The sequence below is a fragment of the Dendrobates tinctorius genome, unplaced genomic scaffold (assembly GCF_039654945.1).
Source record: "Dendrobates tinctorius isolate UK_male_01 unplaced genomic scaffold, ASM3965494v1 ptg000150l, whole genome shotgun sequence".
Taxonomy (NCBI): domain Eukaryota; kingdom Metazoa; phylum Chordata; class Amphibia; order Anura; family Dendrobatidae; genus Dendrobates; species Dendrobates tinctorius.
Window position 1 is genome coordinate 10,928,877 of NW_027361817.1, and position 18,522 is coordinate 10,947,398.

At 45.9% G+C, this 18,522-nt stretch overlaps 1 protein-coding gene across 1 annotated transcript in view; it reads right to left on the minus strand.

The window, feature by feature from the left end:
• Positions 1-18,522, minus strand: part of DNAH7 (dynein axonemal heavy chain 7) — a 529,416-nt gene that overhangs the window by 89,525 nt on the left and 421,369 nt on the right. The window lies entirely within an intron of this gene.

Below are 18,522 nucleotides of genomic sequence, written 5' to 3' on the forward strand. Positions count from 1 at the left end.
CAGAATTGACTGACTCTATAAGAGAATCAAGCGATTCTTGGTCATTTGGGGGATTCTGAGGTACTGACATGTCAGACTCGTATTCAGAGTCTTGCTCACTGCGAACATTAGGAGAGGGAGAGCGAGAGACAGAGCTCACAGATGCTGAAGCGCGAGCGTGACTAGGGGACGTGTCATGGGTCCGCTTTCTAGTGACCTGACCATCCCTTTACCGAGTAGGACCCCTGCTGGTGGACGGTTCCCAGCTGTCGCCAGAGCCCTCCTTGGTCGGCAAAGGCACGCTCTGACTTAAAGAGTCCCGAAGGGAGTCTATAGCCTTGGTCAGTGACTCCACAGACCGTGACAGGGACGCAGCCCATTCAAGGGGACTAAATTCAGAGGGCGCTGTGGTGGCGGCGGCGGATGGCACTTGAGCACAAGCCGGGTCGCAATCCGTGCATAATGGATTAGTTTGGGCACTGGGCAAGGCAGTCTTGCAAGTGGCACAAGAGGTAAAGAACGCAGTGTGCTTCTTAGTAGCCCTTTTGGCTTCCTTAGATTGAGACATAGTGCCCCTAAAGGGTTACAGGCAGAGCCTGGACTGCAGATAATGTAAATGTGCAGAGAAGGGGTTAAGCTTTCTTCCTAAGGCAGATGCAGTTTACTCAGGGTCCTGATGCTGTGTCCCCAGGAGAAATATCGGTGGCCCTCCAGAGTCGCCAGGTGCTGTCAGTCAATGCGCGCCTCCCACAGCTGTCACAGAGCAGGCTGAGGCAAAAGACAATGTAGCTGTCTCGCGTGACGCTACGTCATCTGGGGTCATTGTCGCAAGGTATCGCTGGGAACGGGACTTGCCGCGAGCATTGCTGAGGCCTTGGGACACTGCGTGGGACGTCGGAAGGTGAGAATAACACGATTTTTTTTATTATTATTATTTTTAACATTATATCTTTTTGCTATTGATGCTGCATAGGCAGCCTCATAGTAAAAAGTTGGTCTCACTAGTCAAACATCGTTGTGGCCTGGGAACGCTGAAGGGGATGCCGGAAGGTGAGAATATCACAATTTTTTATTTTTTTTATAGTTTTTAACATTATATATTTTTACTATGAGGCATAGGCAGCCTCATAGTAAAAAGTTGGTCTCACTAGTCAAACACTATGTTTGAGGAGTGTGACCAACCTGGCAATCAATTTTCCAAGCAATGCTACAGATCGCTTGGAAAACACTAGCATTCTGCAAGCTAAATTACGCTTGCAAAACGCTAGTTTTTCATGGGAATTCCGCATGCGGATTTCTCGCGTATTTCCCGCGGCAGGGAGTTGCAGAATTCCCGTGGAAATTTCCATGGAAATTCCGCATGTGTGCACATAGCCTGAAGGAGTGTGTAATCTAGGGACTAAGAGAAGGGCAATTACAGTACAGGGGGTGGGGATCGTGTATGGGGGTGGATTGGGGGGAGGTGAGATAACAGTTAATACAGAGAGGAGGAATAGATATGGGAACAGGCATAAAGTGCATATATACTAATGCCAGAAACCTCACAATCAAGATAAAGAAAATTAGAATGTTTTTCAAAGAACATTATGATATCATGGAGATAGCAGGGACATGGCGGGATGGGAGCTATGACTGGGCTGGTAATCTACAGGGCAACAGTCTGTTCAGGAATGACCGTACAAATAAGCGAGGGGGAGGGGTATATTTATATGTAAAATCACCTCTAATGTCCATTCAGCATGATAATACAGTCATGCCAAAACTGTCGGCACCCTTGATATTGTTCCAGAAAATTGTTGCAATTGCACATATTTTGTTAAATACATGTTTATTTCCTTTGCATGTATTGTAACAACACAAATAAAAAGAAAAAAAGGCACATTGTACATCCTTTCACACAAAACCTCATAAATGAGCCAGACAAAATTGTTGGTAAATGCACACAAAATTGTTGGCACCCTCAACTTAATATTTGGTTGTACCCCTTTTGGAATAAATAACTGCAATCAATCGCTTCCTATAACTATCAACAAGCTTCTTACACCTCTCAACTGTAATTTTGGACCACTCTTCTTTTACAAACGGCTCCAGGTGTAACATATTTGAAGGCTGTCTTCTCCCAACAGCAATTTTAAAGAGAAGCTTGTCACCCTTTTCTTTGCCTATCAGCTGCCGGCATTGACATCAGGGGCTTAGATAACTACAGCATTCTGTAATGCTGTAGATAAGCCCCCGATGTAACCTGAAAGATAAGAAAAACACATTAGATTATACTCACCGGAGGGGGCGGTCCGGTCTGATGGGTGTGGCAGTCCGGTCCGATGCCTCCCATCTACATACAATGCCATTCTCTTCTTTCCTTCCTGTCGTGGCTTCGGCGCAGGCGCACTGCTCTGCCCTGTTGAGGGCAGAGCAGAATACTGCAGTGGACAGGCGCCAGACCTCTCCCGACGCCTGCACACTGCAGGACTCTGCTCTGCCCTCAACAGGGCAGAGCAGTATGCCTGCGCCGGAGCCAGGACAGGAAGGAAAGAAGAGGATGGCATCGCTAGAAGATGGGAGGCACCAGACAGTGACACCCATCGGACCGGATCGCCCCCTCCGGTAAGTATAATCTAATGTGTTTTTCTTATCTTTCAGGTTACATCGGGGATTTATCTACAGCATTACAGAATGCTGTAGATAAGCACCTGATGTCAATGCCGGCAGCTGATAGTCAAAAAAAAGGGTGACAGATTCCCTTTAAGATCTCGCTACAGGTATTCAATGAGATTTAGAAACAGACTCATGGCTGACCAGTTCAGAAGTCTCTAGAGCTTTGTTTTCATCAATTTCTGGGAGCTTCTTGAAGTATGTTTGGGATCTTTGTCTAACTGGAAGACCAATGACCTAGGACTCAAACCCAGCTTTCTGACACTGGGCACTACATTGCGACCTAAAATCCTTTGGTAATCTTCAGATTTCATCATGCCTTGCACACAGTCAAAGCACACAGTGGAGGAGGCACCAAAACATCTTTGAATCTCCATTATATTTGACTGAAGGTCTTGTGTTCTATTCTTCCTCATCCTGTTTTCGGTAAACAGTAGAATGATGTGGTATACCAAACAACTCTATCTTGGTCTCATCTGTCCACAAGATGCTTTCCAGGAAGGATTTTGACTTATATAAATTTTGGCAAACTGCATTCTAGCTTTCTTTATGTTTCTATGTCAGTAGTGGGGTCCTCCTGGGTCTCCTGCCATAGCTTTTCATTTCATTCAAATGTAGAAAGTTTGTGCTGACTCTGATGCACCCTGAGCCTAAAGGACAGCTTGAATTTGTTTGTAATTTGATTTGGGCTGCTATCCACCATCCAAATTATTTTGCCATGCAACCTTTCATCAATTTTTCCTAACCATCCACGTCCATGGGGATTAGCTACAATGCCATTGTTTTTAAACTTCTTTGATTATGTTGCGCATCATGGACAAAGGAACATCAAGATCTCTGGAGATGGACTTGTAAGATAGAGATTGTTGATATTTTTCAAACTTTTAGTCCTCAAGTCTTCAGTTCTCTTATCCTCTTTCTGTTCTCCATGCTTAGTGTGGCAAACACAAACAAACGATGCAAAGACTGAGCCAACTTCTCCCTTTTTTTTATCTGGTTTCAGGTGAGATTTTCATATTGCCCACACCTGTTACTTGCCAAACGTGAGTTTGAATGAGCATCACATGCTTGAAACAAAGTTGGTTACCCACAATTTTGTCCGGCCCTTTTTAGGGGGGGTTTGTGTTAAATTTTGTTCAATTTGCCTTTTTTTCTCTGTTTTTTTTTGTGCTGTTCAAATATACACAAAAGAAATAAACATGTATATAACACAACATATTTAATTGCAATAATTTTCTGGGAGAAATACTTTATTTTCTGGAGCAATTTCAAGGGTGCCAACACTTTCAGCCATGACTGTATATGTGAGGCCAACGAAAATGTAAAATCTCTATGACTAGAAATAAAGGAAAAGACAAAGAATAATAAAAGGAAAGTAAACATGAGTTTGATAATAATAAAAGACAATTACCTTTCTAATATTCAATGATTCCATAATAATCCCTTGGGGTGATCCTCGACTCTGCGCTCTCTTTCAAACCACATATCCAAGCTCTCGCCTCCTCCTGCCGCCTCAAACTCAAAAATATTTCCCGGATCCGCTCATTCCTCAACCACGAAACCACAAAAACACTAGTGCATGCTCTTATCTCCCGCCTCGCCTACTGCAACCTCCTACTCTCTGGTCTCCCTCTAGCACTCTGGCTCCGCTCCAGTCCATCCTACACTCTGCTGCCTGACTAATCCACCTGTTTCCCCGCTATTCCCCAGCCGCCCCCCTATGCCAGGCCCTTCACTGGCTTCCTATTGCCCAGAGGCTCCAATTCAAAACCCTAACCATGACATACAAAGCCATCCACAACCTGTCTCCTCCATACATCTGTGACATGATCTCTAGGTACCTACCCGCACGCAACCTTCGATCATCTCAAGATCTCCTTCTCTACTCCCCCTTATCTCTTCTTCCCACAACCGCATACAAGACTTCTCCCGTGCTTCCCCCATACTCTGGAACTCTCTGCCGCAACACATCAGACTCTCACCATCAACGGAACCCTTCAAGAAGAACCTGAAGACCCACCTATTCCGACAAGCCTACAGCCTGCAATGATCCTCGGTCTAGTGAACCACCGCACGACCTGCTCTACCCTCTCCTACTATATCCTCACCCATCCCTGTAGACTGTGAGCCCTCGCGGGCAGGGTCCCCTCTCCTTATGTACTTGTGCGTCCCTTGTCTTACACATGTTTATTATAATTGTCTATATTTCCCCTTTTCACATGTAAAGCGCCATGGAATAAATGGCGCTATATAAATGCATAATAATAATAATAATAACAGGGTCTTTACTACAGGACTGGCGCATAGGAAATGTGCAGCCAATATTTAAAAAGGAGACAAAATCTGAGCATGGAAATTATAGGTAAGTCTAGCTTCCGTGGGCAAAATCTTTGAGGGTTTTCTATAAGAATAACCACATGACCCAACATCCATATGGGTGTATGAGGGACCGGTCCTGTCAAACATATCTTATTAGATTACATGAGGAAATAAGTTCCAGACTGGTCCAGGGTAACACCATGGATGTTGTCTATCTGGACTTTTAAAAGTCATTTGATACACTGCCACATAAAAAGGCTGATAGATAGAATGTAATTAGGGGAAAATATGTGAAATTAATTAACTGTCTCAGTGAGAAGAAACAGAGGCTGGTTATTATGGAACACTCTCAGATAGGTTAAAAGTGGGGTGTTGTTAATGTTCAAATGTATGAAGGCACAGTACAGAGATCTTTCTAATACTCTTTTTACACTACACCTATGCCTGCAACAATGATAAGGGGGCATCCTCTTAGTGTAGAGGAAAGAAAGTTTAATCCTAATCACAGACTGAGATTCTTTGCTGTAAGAGCAGTGAGACTGTGGAGCTCTCTGCCACGATGATATTGTAATTGTTGATTCACTTAAAAAGTACAAGAAAGGCTTGGATGCCTTTCCTGAAAAATATAATTTTACAGGTTATATCCAGGGAACTAGTCTCAGTGGGGTATGTGGAGTCAGATAGGAATTTTTTTTACAGATGCAGTTCGTGTATCACAAGGATACAAGCCACGGTCATAAAGGTAGGCTTAAAGTGAACCTGACAGCTGTAGTGTGCAGCCCAATCCATGGACAGTACGGTATGTATCAGACTCTGGCTGTATGAACACAGCTAGGAATATTTGACTCTGAAATGTTGCAGTGTTTCAGAGAAAAAGGTACTTTAACCCCTTTACCCCCAAGGGTGGTTTGCACGTTCATGACCTGGCCAATTTTTACAATTCTGACCACTGTCCCTTTATGAGGTAATAACTTTACGCTTCCATGGATCCCGGTGATTCTGACAGTGTTTTCTCGTGACATATTATACTTCATGTTAATGGTAAAGTTTCATTCAAATAACTTGTGTTTATTTGTGAAAAAAATGGAAATTTGGCGAAAATTTTGAAAATTTCGCAATTTTCCAACTTTGAATTTTTATGCCCTTAAATCACAGAGATACGGCACACAAAAAAATTAATAAGTAACATTTCCCACATGTTTACTTTACATCAGCACAATTTTGGAACCAAAATCTTTTTTTCGTTAGGAAGTTATAAGGGTTAAAAGTTAACCAGCGATTTCTCATTTTTGCAACACCATTTTATTTTTACGGACCACATCACATTTGAAGTCACTTTAAGGGGTCTATATGATAGAAAATCCCCAAAAGTGACACCATTCTAAAAACTGCACCTCTCAAGGTGCTGAAAACCACATTCAAGAAGTTTATTAACCCTTCAGGTGCTTCACAGGAATTTTTTGAATGTTTAAAAAAAAATTAACATTTAACTTTTTTTCACAAAAAAATGTACTTCAGGTCCAATTTTTTTAATTTGACCAAGGGTAACAGGAGAAATTAGACTGCAAAAGTTATTGTGCAATTTGTCCTGAGTACGCTGATACCTGATATGTGGGGGGAACCACTGTTTCGGCGCATGGCAGAGCTCAGAAGGGAAGGAGCGCCGTTTGACTTTTTCAATGCAAAATTGGCTGGAATTCAGATCGGACGCCATGTCACGCTTGGAGAGCCCCTGATGTACCGAAACAGTGGAAACCCCCACAAGTGACCCCATTTTGGAAACTAGACCCCCCAAGGAACTTATCTAGATATGTGGTGAGAACTTTGAACTCACAAGGGCTTCACAGAAGTTTATAACGTACAGCCGTACAATTAAAAAATCATATTTTTTCCACAAAAATGATCTTTTCACCCCCAATTTTCTTTCCCAAGGGTAATAGGACCCTAAAAGTTATTGTGCAATTTGTCCTGAGTAAGCTGATACCCCATATGTAGGTGCAAATGACTATTTGGGCGCATGGCAGAGCTTGGAAGGGAAGCACCGCCATTTGACTTTTTTGGCTGGAATTGAGATCGGACACCATGTCGAGTTTGGAAAGCCCCTGATGTACCAAAACAGTGGAAAACCCCCACAAATGACACCATTTTGGAAACTAGACCCTCTAATGAACTTATCTAGATGTGTGGTGAGCACTTTGAACCCCCCAGTGCTTCATAGAAGCTTATAACGCCCAGGGATGAAAATAAAAAAAATCATATTTTTTCACAAACATGATCTTTTAGTCCCCAAATTTTTTTATTTTCCCAAGGGTAACAGGAGAAATTGGACCCCAAAAGTTGTTGTCCAATTTGTCCTGAGTACCCTAATACCCCATATGTGGGAGAAAACTACTGTATGGGCACACGTCGGGGCTCGGATGGGAAGTAGTGACGTTTTGGAATGCAAACTTTGATGGAATGGTCTGCTGGTGTCATGTTGCCTTTGGAGAGCTCCTAATGTAACTAAACAGTGGAAACCCCCCACACGTGACCCCATTTTGGAAACTAGATCCCCTAAGGAACTTATCTAGATGTGTGGTGAGCACTTTGAACCCCCCAGTGCTTCATAGAAGCTTATAACGCCCGGGTGTGAAAATAAAAAAATCATATTTTTTCCACAAACATGATCTTTTAATCCCCAATTTTTTTTATTTTCCCAAGGGTAACAGGAGAAATTGGACCCCAAAAGTTGTTGTCCAATATGTACTGAGTACCCTGATACCCCATATGTGGGAGAAAACTACTGTATGGGCACATGTCAGGGCTCGGAAGGGAAGTAGTGACATTTTGGAATGCAGACTTTGATGGAATGGTCTGCTGGTGTCATGTCGCGTTTGCAGAACCCCTGATGTACCTAAACAATAGAAACCCCCAGAAGTGACCCCATTTTGGAAACTAGACCCCCCTACGGAACTTATCTAGATGTGTGGTGAGCACTTTGAACCCCCAAGTGCTTCACAGAAGTTTATAACGTCCGGGCGCGAAAATAAAAAAATCATATTTTTTTTCCACAAAAATGATATTTTTGCCCACAATTTTTTATTTTTCTAAGGGTAACAGGAGAAATTGGACCCCAAAAGTTGTTTTGCAATTTGTCCTGAGTAGGCTGATACCTCATATGTGGGGGTAAACCACTGTTTGGGCGCATGGCAGAGGTTGGAAGGGAAGGAGCACCATTTGACTTTTTCAACGCAGAATTGGCTGGAATTGAGATCAGACGCCATGTTGCGTTTGGAGAGCACCTGATGTGCCCTAACAGTAGAAACCCCCAAATTCTAACCCAACCCTAACCCCAACACACCCCTAACCCCAACACACCCCTAACCCTAATCTCAGCCCTAACCCTAGCCCTAACCCTAATGGGAAAATGGAAATAAATACATTTTTTTTTAAATTTTATTATTTTTCCCTAACTAAGGGGGTGATAATGGGGGTTTGATTTACTATTTATGGCGGGTTTTTATTTTTGGCAGCTGTCGCACGCTAAAAGACGCTTTTTATTGTAAAAATAGTTTTTGCATCACCACATTTTCAGACCTATAATTTTTCCGTATTTTGACGCACAGAGTCATGTGAGGTCTTATTTTTTGCGGGACGAGTTGACGTTTTTACTGGTACCATTTTCGGGCACATGACTTTTTTTATCGCTTTTTATTCCGATTTTTGGGACGCAGAATGAATAAAAACCAGCATTTCAAGAATTTCTTTTGGGGGGTGCGTTTACACCGTTCCGCATGCGGTAAAATTGATAAGGCGGTTTTAGTCTTCGGGTCAGTATGGTTACAGCGATACCTCATTTATGTCATTTTTTTATGTTTTGGTGCTTTTATGCAATAAAAACAATTTTATATAAAAAATAATTATTTTTGCATCGCTTTATTCTGCGAGCTATAACTTTTTTATTTTTTCGCTAATGATGCTGTATGGTGGCTCGTTTTTTGCGGGATAAGATGACGTTTTCAGCGGTACCATGGATATTTATACGCGTCTTTTTGATCGCGCGTTATTGCACTTTTTGTTCGGTGGTATGATAATAAATCATTATTTTTTTCTTCATTTTTTATTTTTACTTTTTAAGGGGTTCACTAAAGGGGTTAACTAATGGGACAGTTTTATAGGGTGGGTCGTTACGGACGCGGTGATACCAAATATGTGCACTTTTATTGTTTTTTTTATTTCCAAAAAATGAATTTATTAGGGAATTTTTTTTATTTATTTATGTAGCGATTTTTAAAAAATTATTTTTACACTTTTTTTTTTTTTTTAACTTTATTACATTGTCCCAGGGGGGACATAGCTGTCATGTGACAGAATACTGATCTGTCACATCACAGATCACTGTGACAGATCGGCGATCTGTCACAGGCATAGAATCAGACTTCCTCATGCCTGCGCTTTGCAGGCACTGAGGAAGCCAGCTCCCTGCAGGCCCCCGAAGGTCCCCGTCGCCATCTTGGATCCGGGGACCTGCAGGGAAGGAGCCCCCCGCAGCAGCGCTGCACATTGCACTGCTGCGGGGGGCTCAGGGAAGCACGGAGGGAGCCCCCTCCCTGCTGATGCTTCCCTTTAACCCCCGGTACACCGCGATCGTGTTTGATCGCTGTGTGCAAGGGGTTAACGTGTTGAGGGCGGTACGTGACCCCCCCTGACACATAGTGCCGGGTGTCAGCTGTGATAATCAGCTGACACCCGGCCGCGATCAGCTGCGATCCCCCCGTGAGCGCAGCTGATCGCGCTAGACGTACTATCCCATCCATGGGCATTGGGGCCCAGGTCCCATGGACGGAAAGTATGTCTGATGTCAGAAAGGGGTTAAGAGCTGCCAGGGACTGAGCCGTGCTGTAGACTAGCTACATAGGTGGGTCCCCATGGCTTCTCGCCGCTCACTGCCTTGGATTGATAGGTCTCTCCCTATGCAGTCGGGTGAGGAGAAGCCGCCAGGGACCAAGCCGCGCTGTAGACTAGCTAGATAGGCGTGTCCCCTGTGTCTTCTCCCCGCTCACTGCCCTGGATTGAAAGGTCTCTCCCTAGGCAGTAGGGTGGGGAGAAACCGCCAGGGACTGATCTGCGCTGTAGACTAGCTAGATAAGAGGATTCCCAGCGGCTACTCCCCACTCACTGCCCTGGAAAGATAGTTATCTCCCTAGGGTGGGGAGAAATCACCAGGGACCTATCCACACTGTAGACTAGTCGGCTATTAAAGTATGTTTTTCTTTGACATGTCACAGTGTTTCAGAGTCAAATATTACTGGCTGAGATCATACATGGTACATGATACACATGGAGTGGGCAGCATGTGTCAGCTGTCAGGTTCATTTTAAAAAACAAAAGAGAGGTTTTCCCACAAAAGATATTTATCACCAATGCACAAGGTAAGTGATAAATGTCTTATTGAAGGGACACCCAACAGTCTCTGGAAGCGTGGTTCAGAGCCCCCGTTCCTCTGTGGTGTTTGCAGGTACGCAGGATGCAGTGACGAGCCGCAAAGCAATTTGGTGCTTTCTATAATAACGTTTATAAGACTAGAGGGAACTTTCCTCAGTCACGACCTGATCACCAAAAGGGGTAACACGGGTTGCCCTCGCAGGGGCTCTATACAAGCAAACACAAACGGGTAGAACACGACTACTTCCGGCAATAGCCGGTCACTATAGGGCCGCGGTATAGCCGACTATTGGTCCTTAATTATATAGTCAACTTAGCCATCCAGACGTCCCTCGCCGTTCGGGATGGTGGTCTTTCGGCGTAGTAGTTGCTGGGCCCAGTTGCTGAGGCGTTGACGAAGTCTTCGCACGCTGATGGCACTGGAGCCCCACAGGCCCCGGCGGAGTTCTTGGACGGATGGGCCGCAGCCTCCGGACTGGGGCAAGCGGCAGCGATGTGTGGTGGCGAATGACAGGCCACCTGCGCAGCTAACGGCTGCGACGGGGAGTCCACGGTCAGCAGAGGCCCGGCCCCTGCTGCGGACCGGAGCGGGACAGTGGTGGCCACCGACGGCGCTGTACTTGCCGTAGCCACTGGTGAGAGCAGGGCGGCTGCGGGTGGCAGGGAACAGGCCGCAGCCGCGACCTAGAGCGAGATGGCAGCGGCCGCGGGCGACCGCCGGTAGGCCGCAGCCTCCGGCTGAGGGGAGGCGGCAGCGGCCGCGGGTTGAACTGAGGCCGCAGTGGCCGCAGGCTGGAGCGGGGCAGCAAGTCTCAGATGATCGCCTTGGCACCGTCCCTCTGGAGTCCTCTGTGAGCGTCTTCCCTGGCACTGATCAGTCGCTCAAGCTTTCAGTCGCTCCCACGGTCTCCTGCTGCCTCTGTCCCGGTCTGCTGACTCATCGTCCCAGGAATTCCCCGCTTCCTTTATACTGGTCCCTCCCCCAGCCCATCTGTCTGTCACAACGGTCTGTCCCCGAATTCTGTCCCCCGGGGACAGTTCCCCCCGGAACCCAGATGACGGCTCCCTCGGTTCCGGCCCGGACACTCGACGGGGGCCGTTTCTCCCACACCTCTACCCTGCAAGACCCCAGTAAAAAGAAGTTTGAATTGAGTATTGATAAAGCATCCGCCCTCTGAACTCCAATAAAAGTTTAAAGGGATACTAGAAGCAGTCAAGCATGGTATGGGGGCAAGATTTCTAATTTTCACATTAGGCAACAGAAATGCTATAATTGTTCCTGGCTGATACTGTAGCTTATATGTATTCAGATGAATGGGGCTGGAGGGAAATGTAGAACTGATGTAGGAAAGTCAAACTGTTCTTTCAATTTAGAAAAAGTTGACTTTTTTTCAAATGTGAAACAAAACCTACAATGAAAGTGTATGTAAAGCGAAACCAGAGATATATGGAAGGCTAAAGGCATGTACAATTAGAAATGAATAAGCAGATTAATCATAGAATCGTCGAGTTGGAAGGGACCTCCTGGGCCATCTGGTCCAACCCCCTGCTCAAAGCAGGATTCGCTAAATCATCCCAGTCAGATGTCTGTCCAGCCTCTGTTTGAAGACCTCCATTAAAGGAGAACTCACCACTTCTCGTGGCAGCCTGTTCCACTCATTGATCACTCTAACTGTCAAAAAGTTTTTTCTAATATCTAATCTGTGTCTCTTCCCATTCAGTTTCATCCCATTGCTTCTAGTCTTTCCTTGTGCAAATGAGAATAAAGTTGATCCTTCTACAATGTGACAGCCCTTTAGATATTTGTAGACAGCTATTAAGTCTCCTCTCAGTCTTCTCTTTTGCAAACTAAACATTCCCAAATCCTGCAACCTTTCCGCATAAGACAGGGTTTGCAGACCGGTCACCATTCTGGTCGCTCTTTTCTGAACTTGCTCCAGTTTGTTGATGTCTTTTTTAAAATGTGGTGCCCAAAACTGGACACAATATTCCAGATGAGGTCTGGCCAAAGAGGAGTAGAGGGAAATAATGACTTCACGTGATCTAGACTGTATGCTTCTGTTAATACATCCTAGAATTGCATTTGCCTTTTTTGCTGCTGCATCACACTGTTGACTCATATTCAGTCTGTGATCTATTAGTATACCCAAGTCTTTTTCACATGTGCTGTCACTTAGCCCTATTCCTCCCATTCTATATATGCTTTTTTCATTTTTATTGCCCAGATGTAGTACTTTGCATTTCTCCCTGTTAAAAACCATTCTGTTAGTTGCTGCCCACTTCTCCAGTTTATTTAAATCTTTTTGAATCCTCTCTCTCTCTTCTCTAGTATTAGCTATCCCTCCTAGCTTTGTGTCATCAGCAAATTTAATCAGTTTACCCTCAATTCCTTCATCTAAATCGTTGATAAAGATGTTGAACAATACAGGGCCCAGGACAGAGCCCTGTGGTACCCCACTTGAGACATTCTTCCAACTGGATGTGCAGCCATTTACGACCACTCTTTGGGTCCGATCACTAAGCCAGTTATGAATCCACCTAACAGTTGCCTTGTCCATTCCATACTTAGTCATTTTTTCAATAAGGATTGTATGAGAGACTTTGTCAAATGCTTTGCTGAAGTCAAGATATACTATATCTACAGCATTTCCTTGATCCACCCAATCAGTGATACCGTCATAGAAGGAAATTAAGTTAGTCTGACATGACTTATTAGTTAGAAACCCATGCTGACTCTGTTTAATCACTTCATTCTTATCCAGGTATTGACATACATTAAGGGTAATGGTATATGCCCTTCTATTCTGATCAGTGAAGGACTGACTGCTGAAACCCCCACCAAGGATCCCACCATGGTTACTTACCGGTAGCTGGTTTTTCCGGAACCCATGACAGCACACCTGAGAGAGGGATCCGCCCCGCCAGGACAGGAACCTACTGAAATATAAGGCGCGGCACCTCTCCCCCGCTTCAGTCAGTTACAGATCATTGAGAGGACTTCCCAGTTAGTTACATGTTTATCCAACACCACATCACACAAATACATCCTACTAACGTGCACACCCATATGGTGAAAAGGGGGGGGAATATACGGGTGCTGTCATGGGTTCTGGAAAAACCGGCTACCGGTAAGTAACCATGGTGGTTTTCCCTTCACCCATGACAGAACACCTGAGACTTCGAAACACCTTAGGGAGGGACCACCGCTTGCAGCACCCTTCTACCAAAGGTTAAGTCAGCAGAGGAGGATAGATATAATCTATAGTGCTTAAAGAAGGTTGATGGTGTGGCCCAGGTAGCGGCCTTACAGATTTGCTCAATTGATACCTCTGCCTCTTCATCCCAGGAGGTCGCCATGGCTCTAGTGAAATGAGCCTTAATGCCGTCAGGAATCGGAACACCACTAGCTGAGTAGGCTACACTAATGGCTTCCCTAATCTATCTGGCAATAGTCCCTTTTGATACTCCATAGCCCTTTCTGGCACCCTGGAAGGCTACAAATAGGGACTGGGACCTCCTCCACTGGCTAGTCACTGATATATATTCTAACAGGGCCCTTTGAACATCCAGTTTGTGGAATTTCTCCTCCCCTGGGTTTTTTGGAGTCTCACAGAAATCTGATACCACTTTAGGCAGATAGGCGGGGTCTGTCTTTAGGACGACCCTGTTCTGGTACACCTGGGTATAAGGTGGATTCACTAAGAGGGCCTGCAAGTCACTTACTCTACGGGCCGATGTAAGGGCCACTAAAATAATGGTCTTTAGGGTAAGATATTTTACCGGCTGTTGTTGAATTGGTTCAAATGGCTCTTCCGTAAGGGCTTCTAACACCAGGTTTAAATCCCACGGGGCTATTCTTGGCATTGGAATCGGTCTGTACCTATGGCAGGATTTAATGAATCTAGCTTCCCATCTGTTTGCCGCTATGTTGCAGCTATATAGCGCACCCAGTGCAGATACCTGAACTTTAAGGGTATTTACTGCTAGACCTAGCTGTAATCCTGCCTGTAAGATTTCCAAGATGGCCTTAATCGGGGGCTTTTGGTCTAACGGCTTCCCCAGGAACTGTAGAAACTTATTCCATGTTCTACCATATATGTTAGTTGTCACCGGCTTCCTACTTTTCAACAGCGTAGCCACCAACCCCGGAGAAAAACATCTATTCCTTAAAAGTGACCTTTCAAATTCCATGCCGTCAGATGGAATCCCTTGACTTGTGTGTGGAATATTGGACCCTGAGCTAGCATGTCTGGGATCTCTGGTAGTACCCATGGACCGAGAGGGACATCATTTGCAGTAGCGAAAACCAGGGCCTTTTCGGCCAGAACGGGGCTATTAAGATCACTCTGGCGTGATCTTCCCTTATTTTCCTCACAACTGTTGGGATCAGAGCTACTGGAGGAAATGCGTAACCAATTTGAAATTCCACGGAATTTGCAACGCGTCCACCGCCCATGGATTTTGTTTTGGGTTTAATGAACAAAACCTCTCTAACTGTCTGTTGCTTTTGTTGGCAAAGAGGTCTACTACCGGTTCTCCCCAGAGTTGTACTATCTTCTAGATCACTAACTGATCTAGGGTCCATTCTCCTTGCCTTAGTATATTGCAGCTCAGCAAGTCAGCTTCTACATTTTCTACCCCTCTTATATGTAGTGCCATCAGGGAGAGTAGATGTCACTCTGCTCTGTGAAAAATCTTGTTGGCCGCGTTCATTAAGGAGTGTGACCTTGTTCCCCCCTGGTGATTGATATACGCCACTGTCACTTTGTTGTCCGACATGATCTGGACATTGTGGCCTTTTAGACGGGGAATAAAGATTTTTAAGGCTTTGTTTACTGCCCGTAATTCTCTTATGTTGGAGGATGCGTTTTTCTCTTGAGGTCCCCAGGGTCCCTGGGCCGCCTGTCCCCTTAGGTGCGCCCCCCACCCCGAGGAACTTGCATCTGTCAGGATTATGTCGGACACTGGTCTGTGCCATAACATTCCTGACATCAGGTTTGTCCTGTCTAACCACCATCTGAGAGAGTTTTTGACCTTTAAGGAAAGCTCCAGCCTTCCTTCCAAACGCCCTATTAGCGATTTCTGTGCTGATAGAATTTCTGCCTGAAGTTGATGGGTATGAAATTGTGCCCACCTGAGCGCTGGAATACATGCTGTCAGGGTGCCTAGTAAGGACATTACGCCTCTCAGGGTCGTGTGAGGTTGGTCTAGGGCCGCCAAAGTCAAATTCCTCACCTTTTCCTTCTTGACCTCTGGTAACAGACAAGTGTGTTGCTCTGAGTCCAGGATGAACCCTACAAAAATATGTCTCTTTAGGGGTTGTAGTTTTGATTTTTCGATGTTTACCATCCACCGGCGTTTCTGTAGGGTATTTGTTACCCTTTCTATCTGCTCTGTGCAGTGGTGTTCTGAGTTGCCCACTATTAGAAAATTGTCCAAATAGGGTATCATAATTGTGTTGTGGATTCGGAGGAAGGCTGTCATCTCCGCTACGACTTTCGTAAACACTCTCGGGGCTATGGATATGCCGAATGGAAGGGCCCTGAATTGGAAATGCCTGAGATTGCCCTGGATGTAGAGAGCTACTCTTAAGTATCTTTGACAATCTGGGTGGATTGGGATGTGATAATAGGCATCATTTAGATCGACTACGGCCAAAAAACAATTGTAGTGTAGTAGTTTTATGGCTGAAGTTACCGACTCCATTTTGAAGGTCTGGTTTTCTATCCACTGATTGAGGCCTCTGAGGTTTATAATTGTTCTGAATGACTGGTCCGGTTTTTTTATCAGGAAGAGGGGTGAGTAGAAGCTCGTTCTCTCCTGTCCGCTTGGGACTTCGGTCAGAACACGTTTGTCTAGCAGACTTAAGATTTCTGACTACAGGGCCAATTGTTCCTCTATCCTCACGGGGTCACCACAAATGATGCTCTCGGCCGCTGAAAAAACGGGATTTTGAGGCCTTTTCTTATGATGTTTAAGATCAAGGCATTGGAAGAGGTACCTTCCCAGACCTGGGAAAAGAGCATCAGTCTCCACCCTACCGGGATGTCGGTGTCATTGTGGGGATTTTTTTGTAGATGAGGTGGCTCCTCCGAACATGAATCCAGACTCCTTGCTTTTGTCCTCCCATCTTTTCCTATCCCCCGGTTGACGGCCCCTGTTGAATTTTCCTCTCCGAAAGGACGGCCTTCTTTGATCTCCTAGAAACCTGGGGAAGCCCTTCTTTCTATCACTTTCTTTTTCCAAGATGTCTTCTAGATTTTCCCCAAATAAAAATTGTCCGTCACACGGAAGAGAGCACAACTTAGCTTTAGACTGTAGGTCTCCTGGACAACCTTTAAGCCATAATGCGCACCTTGCGGCTTTTGATAGCCCTGCTGCTCTCGCCATCAGTCTCATGGAATCGGCGGAAGTGTCAGCCAAAAAAGCTGCTGCTCCGTGTAGAAGATACATATCCGCCAGAATTTTTTCCCTTGAGACCTTTGAAGCGAGTTTCTCTTCCAGCTGCTGTAGCCAAATCATTAAGGAACGAGCTGTGCAGGTGCCGGCTATTGCTGGTTTTAGTCCTCCTGTCGCTGCTTCCCATGTATGTCTTAGGTAGGAATCCGCTTTTCTATCCAGTGGGTCTCTAAGCACACTTGAGTCTTCCAGGGGCAGGGCCGATTTTTTGAGACGACCTAGACACTGCTGCCTCAATCTTTGGGACTTTGTCCCATATTTCCGTGTCTTTATGCTCAAAGGGGTATCTCCTTTTAGAGGAGGAGGGAAGTGCTCCTGATCTTTCAGGCTTCCTCCATTCTCTTTCAATGAATGCCTGGACTTTCTCATTGACTGGAAAGGTGCGCTTCTTTCTTTCCTGTAGACCCCCGAACATGATGTCTTCCAGAGACTTAGTCATTTTTTCCTCCTGTAGGCCCATGGTTACCCTAATGGCTTTGAGGAGAGCATCCGTATCCTCTACGGAAAACACGGCTTGCCACCCGTGTCACTATCCGAGGAGGAGGACAGGTGTTCGGCCTGATATTCAGCCGAGGAGGAGTCTGATGAAGAACTAGGGGAGTCTGTCCTACTCTTTTTCTTTTTCTTTAACAACACTTTAAGTGAGCCTTCCACCTCGGACCTGATGACCGATCTGAAGTTAGTTGCAAAGCTCGGCACCTCCTCCACCATGGTTCGCTGGATAAAGCTGGTGCAAAGGTCTTTCTGCCAATCTCTCGCTAGGGGGCTCCTACATATGGCACAATCCCTATTGTTTCTCTTGCTCCCTGCTTTTTTGGCCTTCTCCTAAGGAAAATAACACACAAGAAGGACCCTATTAACAACATACTAACATTCATGGAGATCACTCACCACCCATAAAGTCGGGTACCGGACTCGGAGGCTGTGGTGGAGCACGTGACCTGTGCTCTCTGGACATCGAGGAGTCTCCTGACCTGTGGCTCGGGCGACTGCTGCTTTTGCCACTTGAATGGCTGCCATGCTTGCGAGCGGAGGTTTGTGATGGAGGCAGAGATGGTGGAGACGGTGATCGTTCCTGCTCTGACCCCATGGCTTTACCTGGCCGCAGTGCCGTCCTTCCTCCTTTAAATAGGTCCGTCCCGGTGAGCGTTTCCCCTCTTTCTCCCCTCCCCCTTCGACCGCCGGCCGACCGCTATTCTTCTTAATGCGACCGGCGTCGCACCAGGCGCCATCTTGCCGTCGCTTCTGTGACGTCAGCCGGCGCGCTCCCAGGATGCCCTGCGCCGCTGACGTTAGAAGCCGGAAACCGCCCCCGGCTCTCCCTGTCAGGTTGTGAGGGAGAAAGTTCGGGTGCGCGCAAGGGGAGGGAGGCACAGAGGAGTGCCCCGATCACAGAGGCCGCCTAGCCGCACCCGCACGAACCCGGAGCCTGCAGGAGGACCCCGGGCACCGCTGCTGTCAGACTGGGATTCCCTTCCTAGGACAGGAACCCAACTGAAGCGGGGGAGAGGTGCCACTCCTTATATTTCAGTAGGTTCCTGTCCTGGCGGGGCGGATCCCGCTCTCAGGTGTGCTGTCATGGGTGAAGGGAAAAAAGTGATATCCTAACGATATGATATCATTTTCTGTGACTGGAAAAATTCAAATCAAAACAAAGCTTAAAACAATGTAGGCTCCTATAGGAACTCC